We start from the raw sequence: 13,423 nt of genomic DNA on the forward strand, positions 1-13,423 counted from the left end.
GGTTACGTCAGCTTGAGTTCGCCGTCAATTGGTTTGCTCCAGAAGACGGTTAGGAAAATTTGGTAGATTGGGTTCGTCAGAAATCAACACATAACAAGTTTAAAGAGATATTACTGTTTATTAAATTGAGAAGGTGCACAACTGAATTTATTATATATGCTTAGATTAATTATTATAACGTATTGTGATTTCGACGTGTGACACTCGACTGACGTCGCATTGTTGGACATAATTTCGCGACGGCGGTCTACAGGTGCTACGTAAGCTAAAACTACTACCTAAAGACAGGGGTTCATAACAGGATATTATAATAAATAATAACAATATCCAGACTGACAAACCGTCTCCGCTCAGAATCGTTTTTCTTTTACAATGATATTATATCATTGAATTCATTCAATTATTCAAGTTTAATACAATCCTTTATGCATTGATCCACTTGTAACCTACTGTGCAGCAGAGCGACATCCCCTTACCCACTTATTTATTGTTTTTTTTTTTAAATTATTGTGAATAAAATATTTTACGCACTGTCAAAAATGTTGAAAATTTAATACAACGTTCCTCGTAAGTTGTTAGATAGTGGAAATTACAAAAAAATGTTGAGCGTAAATCCACAATAATTTTGTATGAGCGTCTGAAATTAACATTTTGACAAAATTAATTGTACACACGAAAGTTGGCAAATTATTTTGAATTATAAATCCATAAAAAATCTTCCATTTATATCTTAGCTTGAAAAATGTAATATAAGCTGATTCCCCTTAAATTTTCCTACAATTTAGCATGAAAACAACTTTCCGAAAATGTTTACGTCTATAAATCAAAAATTCTCATAGATACAACAATATTCTTATTTCAAAAACTAGTAACCTTGGTACTTAAAATTTACCTATACCAAATATATCTTAATATTTCCAATACCTAGTTTATAAAATTTTAAAATATTTTGACTCGTTTTGAGCTGTTAATGGACATTTTCAATTTTTTTAATTTTTTTTAAGGATTAAGGATTTAACAATTAACCAATGTTCCAGTTAAGTAATTAATTCTGTAACCAAAAAATCTAAAAAGTTTTCCTACAGTTTAGCATGAAAAAAAACTTTACCGAAAAGTAAATTTTAGGGTGTGATTTGTGGGTGGTAGATTTTTGATACTTTCAAAAGCTCATATACTTCGATTTACGATTCCAAATTAATTTACTTAATGTCTCTTATATTAATATGTATATTAAATGAGACAAAATGGCCAATGAGACAAAAAAATTAAAAAGTTGATCCTGCAAAACACAGAAAAGACTAAAAGAGGCTAACGAATTTAAATGATTTTTCAAATTGACTACTTGAAGTATAGCTACCTGTTTATTTCACGCCAGCTGTTTAAATGTCTAAATGCATGAAAAATCTAATCGCTTAGAGTCACTTTAACTGGAACAAATGTCAGTGTCAAATAACGTTTTTCTACATTTTTAAAATCTTTTTATGTACCTACCTATCATTTTAATGTGTTTGTGCTTACGACTTAAGTATTTACATGTATATAATTAATATTTTATATCATTTTTAAAGAATGCAGATATTGAAAATAATATGAATAAAAGTGCTATTGTTACAAATACCTTCCAATTAGTGGTAAAAACAAAATTAATGACTAGATACTAATTCAAAGATAAATTAAGTTACCTATACAAAGTTGGTTAAAAATTATAATGATCCTATGATAGAGTAAAGACAGTGGAGTATCAAACACAAAATATAACATTCTTTGAAAAAACTGCTAGAGTATTATATTTAATAATTTAGGAAGGTATTATTAATTAAATAAAAGGACTATAAGTGTTACCTAAATATTCATGTTTAGTATAATGCAGATTTGTATGCTTTAGTAAAAAAAAAAATATTTTCATAATCATCAAATATTTAAGTATTAGTATTAGGTACCTACCTACTAAAAGTTATTTAATTATTAATCTTAATCATATTAAAAATAAATCAGTATAGGTAGCTGGTAGGTATTATTAAGAACATTTTGTACTAAATTTCAATTGTCTTATACTTTGTACTTAATATATTGTATAGTATCTACTAGGTATATTATAATGTACCTATGTTACATTGTTTTTATTAATACATTGGTAACAATAAAAAATAAATCAGTATTTTAACGGGTAATTATATTTTAGATTCTAAGCGGTATGAAAATGTATTGATTTATATTGATGTTTTTTGTCTTTTATTAAAAAAAAATGCTCTGATCAGTGATCAACAACTTTGATGAAGGTTACTTGTAACAAATCGGATCTAGTTGATACTTTTCAGAGGTCACAACTCACAATTGAAAATTCTTAACACTATAAAAAGTACCTTTTACGGAAAAAAAATAATAATTATAATAATAATGTTATTATTTAGATTACCTATTTTATTAGGTAAAATATTGATACAGGTAAATAATCCATATTAGTTAGGTTCTACATTTGTTGTAATTATAACATTTTATTACCTATACTGGCAAACCTAATAATTATTCTTATTATCTTTTTTAAATCAACATCATCAATTTATATTACCTATATATAGGTCTATATTATCAACCTTCCGATATAATTCATTGTAAAATAATTTGCATATATTTATTAATTTACTACAGTTAGGTATTTAACAGTATTTAACTTAAATACACATTTTATAAAAAAAACTAATATAATAGGTATGTGAAAATGTCTTTTATATATTTAGATTCTGAGCACTGCAAAGAATCAGAGAATATATTTATTTTAGAAGGATATATTTTTATATGCCTATGTATAATATATTATTGTATAGTGGTCATTGGATATTTCAAAGAAGAACTATAAATCTATAAACTATAAATCAAACACTCTGTAATTCCAGCTGAATGATGATTAGTCAGTACGGTTTTGTCGGTTTTAAATGGTTTTACTAGATATTTTTGTAAGCCATCCTCACATAGAGTAAAGACAATGATGTTGATGAAGTGTGGTAAAACTTTAGAAAATGGGAATCATATCCAATAAGAATATTAGGAAAATTTGGCAAGTTTTTAAACTTTAAAAAAAATAATAACTGTACTTGATCGGCACATATTATATGTTATTATATAAATAATTTTGTTATATATTCTGTAGATTCATAAGAAACCGCTGCTGCTACAGAAATTGAGATATTTATGTCTGAATCTGAAAATGTTGAAGAAATCTTAAGTTGAGGAAAAAGGTTAAAGCATGATAATAACAAATATACAATATAATTATAATTATGTATATTTTACACTGTATGTCTATACCACACTTCATACTTAAAATTTAATTGGAATTATATTCCGTTTGGTATATAAAGTTTATTATTATTATTATTGTTAATATTAATATATTATTCGTTTTAGAAAAATTGACATGCAAAGATCTTTGAAAAATTTTGAATTAGAATACGCAAATTGTATTAGATAGTAATTTAGTTATTTGTTGTATTAATCATAAGTTAAATAGTTCATCTTATTTAATTATATTTAATACAATTATTAGATAGAAAATACATTTATCATAAACTTATACAAAGGTACAACTTAACTTAATTTAAATTTATAGTATTTTTATTAAAAATAGTTTCTTTTTAACAATCTTAATAATAATTTAATGTTTCATTCCTCATAATCATAATTAATTTCAAAAATGATAAAATCACTATTCAGTTGTTTAATTTCATCTATCTGAAACTGGTAATGATGAAGTATATGTATGAACCGAAGAAAACATAATTGAGTAGTCCATGTTATACATTGACATCCTAGTTTCTCTGGAACTTGGAAAACCTCTTTTGCTGACTATAAAAAACAAAAAAATACATTTAATTGTAATTCTTGTAAACATATGTCATATTTTTAATTAACTGTAATATAGCTATCGCAAATTAAGTGTTATTTATTTATTATGATAACACCTAGGAGGGTATACAGTTAGTTAACTAACATAGTCAACATATGTGTGTAGTTATGTTGTATAATGTATTATGTACCAAGTTGAGGTAATTTCTGATCTATAAACTTTAACGATACTGGATGAAACATTGAGATGTGATTTTTAATAAGTAGATATTATATTAAGCTATAAATGTTTATTAAAATACAACTTTTAACATGTGTTGGGTTCTAGGTATTAGGCTTAAATAATAATATCAGTTCAAGTTCAGATATATAATTCAGAGGCAATTTATTAACAAAGATTTTAGGTACAATATAATATATGTATAATATAATGTATGCATGATATACTTACAGTATCAGTTAAAGAAGAAATATAAGTATTAAGTAGGTATTTTAGGTACCTATTTTAGATTCTGAGTGGAACAATGATTGTATTGATTTTACAATGATGTATTTTTAATTATTTTATTTTATTTTTGTGTCATCACATTTTGGTGCAGTAAAAATGCTTAATAGTTTTTCCTACTTCAGCATTTTTTCTGGTATTAAAAAGAATCTAGTTAGTACTTTAGAGGGTCAGAAGAAAAAAATTCCCAGTACTTTTCAAAAACACCAAGAAAAATAAACCAACAATTAAGGAAAAACTGTGATTTTTATGTAAAACCAGTTTTTGAAAATTGATTTTTGTGTTTTGATGTAACTTAAAAATAAACTTCGAAACATTAAAATATAAAAAATATTTTGGAATTTTTTTAAACTATTTAATATTTATAAATATAAGAAAATTTTGTTGTAATATAAAATCAAATCTATGGTAGGTTGTTATGGTACTTACAATCTATAGGTCGCGGGCTGAGAATGAAAAGATTCTATGTCACTTTTTTTAAATATCGTTTTTTGGCATACAATTGCTTTATTTTCAATGGTGCATCTTTTGGTTCATAAACAGTATTTCTACATAAAATACTTAGCGAGATACAGACAATGAAAAGGTTCTATGTCATGAAAAATTACAGAATCGTGAGTATAGTTGTAGTTCGATAGAACTTTTTTATTCTGATAAGTTAACGTAAGTATAAAAACGTTCTATCGCCATGTTCTTCAATGTTGGTTAGTATTAAAAGGTTTTATCAATAATACACGATATCAATGATACAATAAAAGCAACAATTATAATAATATTGTACAATATTTTAAAATAGTAAGTATTTATAGACTTAATAATATTAATATAATTTGAATTTAAAAACTATTTACTGTGTTATCGATTTCAATTGCCGCCAATTTATATTTATTATTTTGTTTTAATGTTTTGTTAAGATGTTGATGTGATAATGTGATTTTACCTACTTATTAGTTATTAATTATTAGCGTGATTATTACTTATTAGACAGTCTGTAATCAAAAATGTATTTACAAGAATACTTCCAACTACCACAAACTTAGTCAAGTATGTAATGGTTATATTTTATATTAATACATATTTGAATATTTCTATTAATCTAATTTATTCAAGTCAATAAATCATTGCTTAATGTTACATCGTTCCTTTTATTTTTGTTCAAGGATTATTTTTTTTTTGTTAATTTCTGCAGAGGCTAGGCAAAGAAGAAACCGGTCAGCAAAGTTGATTAATTTATCAAAAAAATATGATACATTAGGTACTGTTAAAATATATTGAAGTTACAATTTGATTTTAGTCATTTTGGTTATAATGACAACCGGTTATTATGACCTATTTTCTTTGGTCCCTTGAACGTCATTATAAAAGGTTTCTACTGTAATTGTATACAACTTTTTATTAGTAATTGAATAGTTTCCATGTTTTTTTAATAAACTAATTATTATTTTCTTAGAAATTATGATGATAAATATTTATTTGAAAATGAAGATATCACTAAAGGCCAGTACAATCATCGGTATTCTTCGATTACGCTTAACCGGATGATAACAGATTTTATTACCGGCCGAATTCGGACGGTTAAGAGTCTGTTAAATTTAACGGGAGGTGGTAATACTGGCCCTAAGTCATCCATTGGATGTATTTCTACATATCCTGTTGAGATATCAAATTGTAATAGTGATGTTTTATTTATTGGAAATTAAAATAATTTTGATACCAAAAGTATATCAGTATTAATAAAGTAAGTGTTGTTTATTTAACAGTAAAATTATGTAATAGTTATGTCATGTTAATTTATATACATTTATTTGGTTCAATATGTATACAATATACATACACTAATAGTTATAATTAAATTATATATTTTACAGTGCTAATGATGATTTTGAAAATAAAGAAAGTAGGTATTGAGGATTTACTTAATTATTGAAATCCTCCATTTTCACCTACTATTGTTGTCAGTCCCACTACATATTTGTTAAAGTATGTACTTTAGATAAATATTTTTATCTATTATTTAGAACTGTCGTAATGTAAAATTATTAAAAATATGAATAAATAATTCTTGCTATTTCAAAAACTTCATTTTTTAATCTTCTTATTTTTAATGCATAGTTTTAGATTTCTAGTGCATATTCCTGAACTTTCAAAGGCATATTTCAATGCATATTTTGTCAGTTTTTAGTGTATAAGTGCATGCTTATTTAATAATTTTTAGGTCATGAACTTACAAGCTCTGCTTATATGATAATAATGATAATATCAATATTCAATTTAAGCTAGGTACAAATTAAAATTATAATAAAACTTGTGCTTAATAAGCCTATGCTACATGTTTAATTATACACAAATACAAATTGTATTATTCCTTTTAACACTGTCTTTAATTTTGTAGGATTGTATCACACACCGATTCAGAAAGTATAGAATCAGAAACTGAAAAATCACATATAAAATTTAAGAAATTGACTAGAAAGCGACAGAAGTTGAATAAAGTTTGGCAAAGTAATTTATTAAAAGAAAAAATAAATAGTGGACTAGAGCATAATGCTAAATCTGGCAATATTATTCCCTTAAAAGAAATTTGTTACAAAAAAATTTGTAAAGATAAATGTTCCTTTAAATGTCATGAAAATTTTACTGATCTTCAACTGATTGATACTCATAAATCATACTACAAACTTACTCAAAAAGATAAACTGAGATTTTTATTGAATTTTACTGATCGTGTAGAATGCACACAATCAAAAAACATGTGTTTATGTTTCACTACTACTTTCCTAATTGAGTCTCAAAAAATAAGAGTATGTAAAAATTACTTTTTGAGCTGTTTAGCTATAAGTCAAAAACTAGTGTATAATGTAGATAACAACAAAAACCCAGTATCTTTAATACCACCCGATGAACAAAGCGGTCTTAAGTAAGGTCTTAAACAATCTTATAGTAAAATACCGAATGAAAGGAAAGCGTTTGCATTCGAACATATTAATTCATATCCCATTATTGTAGAGCTGACACTAATAAAAAATATTTGACTTCTGATCTCAATATTTCAAAAATGTATGATCAATATGTAAGTGTTTGTTTAGCTCAAAATAAAATTGCTGTGGAGAAACATATGTTTCGAGATATTTTAACACTAAATTTAATTTAGGTTTCTTTTCGCCAAAAAAAGACCTTTGCGAAATTTGAGTTGAATTTGATACATTATCAAAAACTGGGTTGACTGACTGACAAAATAAAACGCTATGAAAATCATATTACAAGCAAAGATATGATGAGGATTGAATGAGATAATGATAAAATAATTGATCTAAAAACAGCTGTGGTATGCTTTGACTTTATAAATGTACTAACATTACCTAAAACAAATGTAGGCTGTGCATTTTATTAAATAAAGTTAAATTGTTATAATTTAACAGCTCATCTCAATTTAAATGGTCAAATATATTGTGCTATATAGAATGAAGGTTTAGTTGGCCGATTAGGTGATGACTTAGCAAGTGCTATAGTTAGTTGCTTAGAACAAATTATAGAAGATCAAAGATTCATTGAAAAAATAATTACATGGTCAGACAGCTGTGTTCCCCAAAACAGGAACTCTTTAATTTACTGTGCAGTCATCAACCTTATGATTAGACATCCAAATACAACAAGTGTACATATGAAATTCTCTATTACTGGCACAATTGCATTCAAGAAGTGGACAACGCACATTCTCAAATTGAAAAAGCCATGAAAAATTTAGAAGTTTAGTTTCCAATTGGTCTTACAAGAATACTACTAAAGGTAAATAGAAATAAACCCTTCAAAACACTTCAAATGAGACAAGATCATTTTAAAAACTACTAAGAAATTACTAAACCGTTTAAGTTCAGTTTGCTTCTGTAGCTCAACTTTTTTTTTCCAAAACAAACCGTTCAATAATAATGCAATATAAAACATGCCATGGAATTGATGAATTTATTTTACTAGACATAAGTTCACAAACTAAATCATCACATGTTTCTGTGAAAACTAATTTAAAAACAACAATCCCAGCAACACATTTAATAAGGAGGAAACTAACTAAAGAAAAAATTAAAGATATAGAAACTCTATTTAAATTTATGCCAGAGCAAGATGTTCAATTTTATCAAGCCATTTTTGAAACATTTAAAAAAAATAACATGAGATTATTATTATTGAATTAATAAAAATTGTCATATTAAGTTATATATACATCTTATATTTAAGTGTTTCTAATAGTTATTATATGGTGCACTTCAAATATTAAATTTTGTTTTTTTTTTTTTTATAATGTTGTGTTTTATAAAGAAGTATATACCCAATAAAGCGTTTTGATAATATTGTGGTATTTAAGTTAAGAATTGCACTGCTGAACAATTGGATATTGTGACATGGAATATTTTCATTCTCAGCCCGCGAGGTATAGTGCCTACAAAGTTATAATTTGTTATCAAATTATATCATCATTAATAATGCATCAATAATATTCTAACGTTTGGTAATATTGATATTTATACATTATTATAGGCATGTAAGTATGTAATGTATGTAATTCATTATTTACATAATTTTATACTTAATAGTTAATAATGATATAAACAATTTCATAGGGACTCTTCTTCGGGATTACAGTATAAAATTGAAAAGTATTGTCTAAAATTTTTTTTTTTATCATTTGTTTTTATGATGTTCCCTAACTTGATGGTTACCCTTGAGTACTTGTTCCCTTTGTCCCCTCTCTTAAGAAAACTATGATTATATTGTAAATAAAAAAAATTAGTATTAATAGGTGTACAAATTTTGTACCTAAATTAAATATTATGTTTACAATATTCACATAATTGTACACTTCAATATAATGTGTTTAGTATTTTGTGTCATTAAGTTACCAGCTATGTTCCAAAATGAATCACATCCAATTGTCAGAACACTGAATTAGTAAACTTGTTATGTGTTCTTTGAAATTTAAATATGTTCAGATGCTCCGTGCTATTAAAATTGGATACTGGTTCCTCAGTATAATACCTACAAATTAAAAGCTTGTTAAAAATATGTCAGTACACTATTTGTTTTCTCTCTGACCTATGAGCAACATAACAAATTTGTGTAGAGCAGATCCAATTTTGTAAGGTTACCTTTAATAAACACAGAGTAATAATATTTTCCAAAGAACCATACAGGTATATTTATTTATATTTTATTTTAAAAGCTAGTTATGGGTATTTTAAGTACTTAATATAATTAATTAATTATGACTTAACTGGATAAGCTCTTTGGACACAAATATAATTCTACACACACAATCAGATATATTATAATATTTCTATATAACATAATGATATCAGACAATATAATATAGTCATAGTGTTGTACAGAAAACTCACTTTTAAATTAATAAATCAATAAAATTTCATGAGGTCCCATAATAATATACTTACCTTTAAATTTTATTATTCACTTGAATATTAATGTTTATAATGTATACTTGGTCTGTAGAATTGTCTTAAAGAAAATCAACTTCTCAACAATTTTCAATACATTGGCTCGACTTCCTAGTTCTTCGTAGGTACCAACATCATATTATTATATTACAGTTTTGAAAACCATGATATGATTCATTGTGTATTTGTGTCAACTAAAAACAGTAACAGTAAATGAAGATTTTCAAGAAGAAAAATTCGATACGTATTGATATGGAATAGTTATGTACCGACAGGAATAGTTACGTACCGGCTCGTAACGAAGTCTGGATCCGATACGTATCGCTTGTATATTGCACATGTAACTTCTTGAACGTTCTTAAACTCAAATTTCTTCCTTGAAAATCTTGAATCATTAAGTTACTTTCAGCAAATATTTAAAATTTTAGAGACCTCAGATAAACTACTTAGGTACTTACGTGTGTCGTGTTTGAACTATTCAACGATGAGACGTGAGTTAGACAATAGAGTATAGACATTACCACGAATTAAGATATGATTTATAAATTAATTAAATGAGATATTAATTAATTCGGGAACATTACAAAATGTCTGTAAACCAAAAAGTTCAAAACTAGCCAGTAGCCACTAATCAGTAATAATTATTATTGACCTAGCCGGACATTGATAAGAACGTGTACGATGTGTTGCCTATACGAGTCCCAAACATAATACAGAGTACCTACTATACTATGGTTTACTTTAGACAATTAGGAATTAGCTAATTAGGCATTAGCCTAGTAGCCTGCCCATAAATATATATACGACTATAAGTAAACTAAAGTCCTAAGTAGTTAGAAATTTAAAATTTAACGGTGCCTATGTTAACCTAGACACTGCTTTGGAAATTGGGCAGCCAAAGGTCCGGCCCTATTATAAAAATTTATTAAGAACCGGTAGAACATGCAAGTATTTATTTGAATGTTACTTACACGCACTACAAATCCGGAACTTATATAGAATTTCCTTCATCAGACAATGTGATATGAAGAAATTCTTGTGAATTGAAAAAGTATCTTAATTATATGGTTCATCCATATTATACGAGAGTTTTTTTTTGTATTTGAAATATAAATATATTTTTTTTACTTAAAATGATTGTAAATTGATTAAGTAGGTACCTATTTGATATAAAATAATATTCAATAAATAGGGAATTAAAACTGCCATTTAGCGATTAACTATGGCATTACGAATTGGACACAATTTTTAATTTATGAATTTACGATTAATTTTACTTTACTATTTCCGTGTTTATCAGCCTATGTCGTTTGTCCATTAGATCATGACAACAAAAATATTAATATTATAAACTAATATTTATCAAAGGAAGCCCGAGCCTACCCACTTTTCTCCAAAATTAAATGTTTTATATCGTATTAAATATTACATTAAATACAATATTAAATGAATATATTATTATTTATTGTATCTAAATATGGTTTTATTTATTTAAATTCTGACGGTTTTCAATAACTTGCGGTTCAATAATCAATTACCAATCAGCACTCGACGATATGCATAGAGCGATCGAAATCGGTATAATATATTTTATAGGCCATATTATGGCGTATTGAAAATGAAACTTTTTTAGTCATGCAAGTAAGCCACTATACCTACCAGGCCATTTAAAAGCAACCGCTGAAACGGTATAGCCGTATAATAGGTGTAAGGTATAACGGAGTAGGAAATGTTTGGACTTTGTAGGGGGGTTATTGATATTGTTAAGGGAGCTTATCCCTTAAGCCACGGTTATTTGCGCCTATGCTACTTACGCTATCAATGATGTATATAATGTAAAATTACTAACTATTTAAGTTAAAATTTTAATATGATCACTATATTAGTAATTATATAATATAATCTACCGCTGCGCGCATATTGAAATTCATTCTATTGATTCACATGAGGACGCGAAGCTCTTGTTCAGAAGTTCAATGGAACATTTCACTATTTTAGCAAGGAAAGTAATAAAATTACGTTACCTACTCGTCACATTAAATATATGTATTTAAATTATATTTGCGCCGTGTTATATTGTCAAAATATACAGTAATATAAAGTTATAAACTGTTTAACTGTTATGACTTAATATACTATCTAATGTAATATGTACTTTTGTTTCGAATTAGTTACGTAGTATTTGTAATGTATTTAAATGCCCACTATTGTCTACAATTGAACTGTTATTTTAAGTAAAGGGGAAATCTGTATATTTGTAAAATAAATAAATAAATAAATAAATATCATATTATATCACGTTACGTTTGAAAAAAAAATACATTACTTAAAAAAAAAAATTTCCATAACTAATAACAATTGAAGGGTTCAGTGCAACAACCAGCCAAATACATTTTTATCAAAAATGAGTTTTTCACGGAATATTATTCATGGAAAAAATATCTATATTTTGGTTGAACAATCAGAGAAATCGCTTTAGTAATTGTATAAATGTATAATGGTTTACGAGTATTATACGACATATTATGTTATATAGTAATAAAGTGTTATACTATTAATTATTATATAAATTGTATAATAAAGGAAAAAATATTTAATTAAACCATTATTTTAATTTACCATAATAATTATAAGTAGACCGTAGTATAAGCTATAAATTACCTATACAGCTATACTAATATTAAAAAATAAAAGTTAAACATTCAAATGAATTAATTTGTTTTAATTTCTGCATTCATACTTAATTATTAGCAAAAAAAATTGCGAGAGACTTACAATATCGCAATTTACACAATCGATATCTTAATATGTTATAAATAATACACAATCCTTTGGTACAATATAAAACTCAATTAAGTTTAAAAATAATTTCAGATTTTATTTATATGATTATACCAAATAAATATATATCATAATATGTACTTGGAACAAAATAAATTTGCTTGGATACAACAATTCAGTCATTAGTATTAATTTTATGTGTATATTAAATATGCTTTATATTGGTATGATAGGTAGTAATTTGTTTTGAATTTCACAATATAACTTCAGCGATATTTATACGAGATAAAGATTACAATATTTTAATGTCATCGAACATAACCTTAACGTATTATGATTTATTTCAATTGCTAATTGTTCAAATAATGAATAGTTATATGTAAGATCGTTTATTTATATGTTCAATAAGTTTACATGTAGACTGTAGAGTCTAGGAGAATAATAATGAATAATAAATTAACAATTTTATATTATACTTACTTGCAACTACCTAAATACGCAAATAATACGTAAGTATATATAGTTTAATGTTATTACTTTGTGTCTTACTAGTTACTATGCTAAAGACTCATAATCTAAATACCACTGCCTAATAAATATACCAAGTACACAATATGATTGGAATTTGGTGTCATTATACATTTATACTCAGTAGTCAGTTGTGAAATTGTATTTGTATCTAATAATATGATATTAAAAATTAAAATATTTTTAAATTCAGCGGCCAGTAATAATGTAATTTGTTGTTCTAAGCCAAACTGATATGATCTTTTTCATCCATGATAGTGATAAACTGTTTTTATTCAATTCGTCTGGTTAATTAATGAAAAAAGAAACAAACAAATCC

The 13,423-nt window shown here is 25.8% G+C and overlaps 1 long non-coding RNA gene across 1 annotated transcript; it reads right to left on the reverse strand.

The window, feature by feature from the left end:
• Positions 1-3,623: 3,623 nt before the first annotated feature.
• LOC103309797 lies at positions 3,624-10,432 on the reverse strand. Its single transcript, XR_510841.3, has 5 exons — positions 10,254-10,432; positions 10,085-10,180; positions 9,793-9,989; positions 9,244-9,379; positions 3,624-3,843 (listed from the first exon to the last, which is right to left on the reverse strand). It is a non-coding gene; the product is annotated as an uncharacterized LOC103309797 (long non-coding RNA).
• Positions 10,433-13,423: the final 2,991 nt, after the last annotated feature.

This window comes from Acyrthosiphon pisum, chromosome X (genome assembly GCF_005508785.2).
Source record: "Acyrthosiphon pisum isolate AL4f chromosome X, pea_aphid_22Mar2018_4r6ur, whole genome shotgun sequence".
In the NCBI taxonomy this organism is placed as follows: domain Eukaryota; kingdom Metazoa; phylum Arthropoda; class Insecta; order Hemiptera; family Aphididae; genus Acyrthosiphon; species Acyrthosiphon pisum.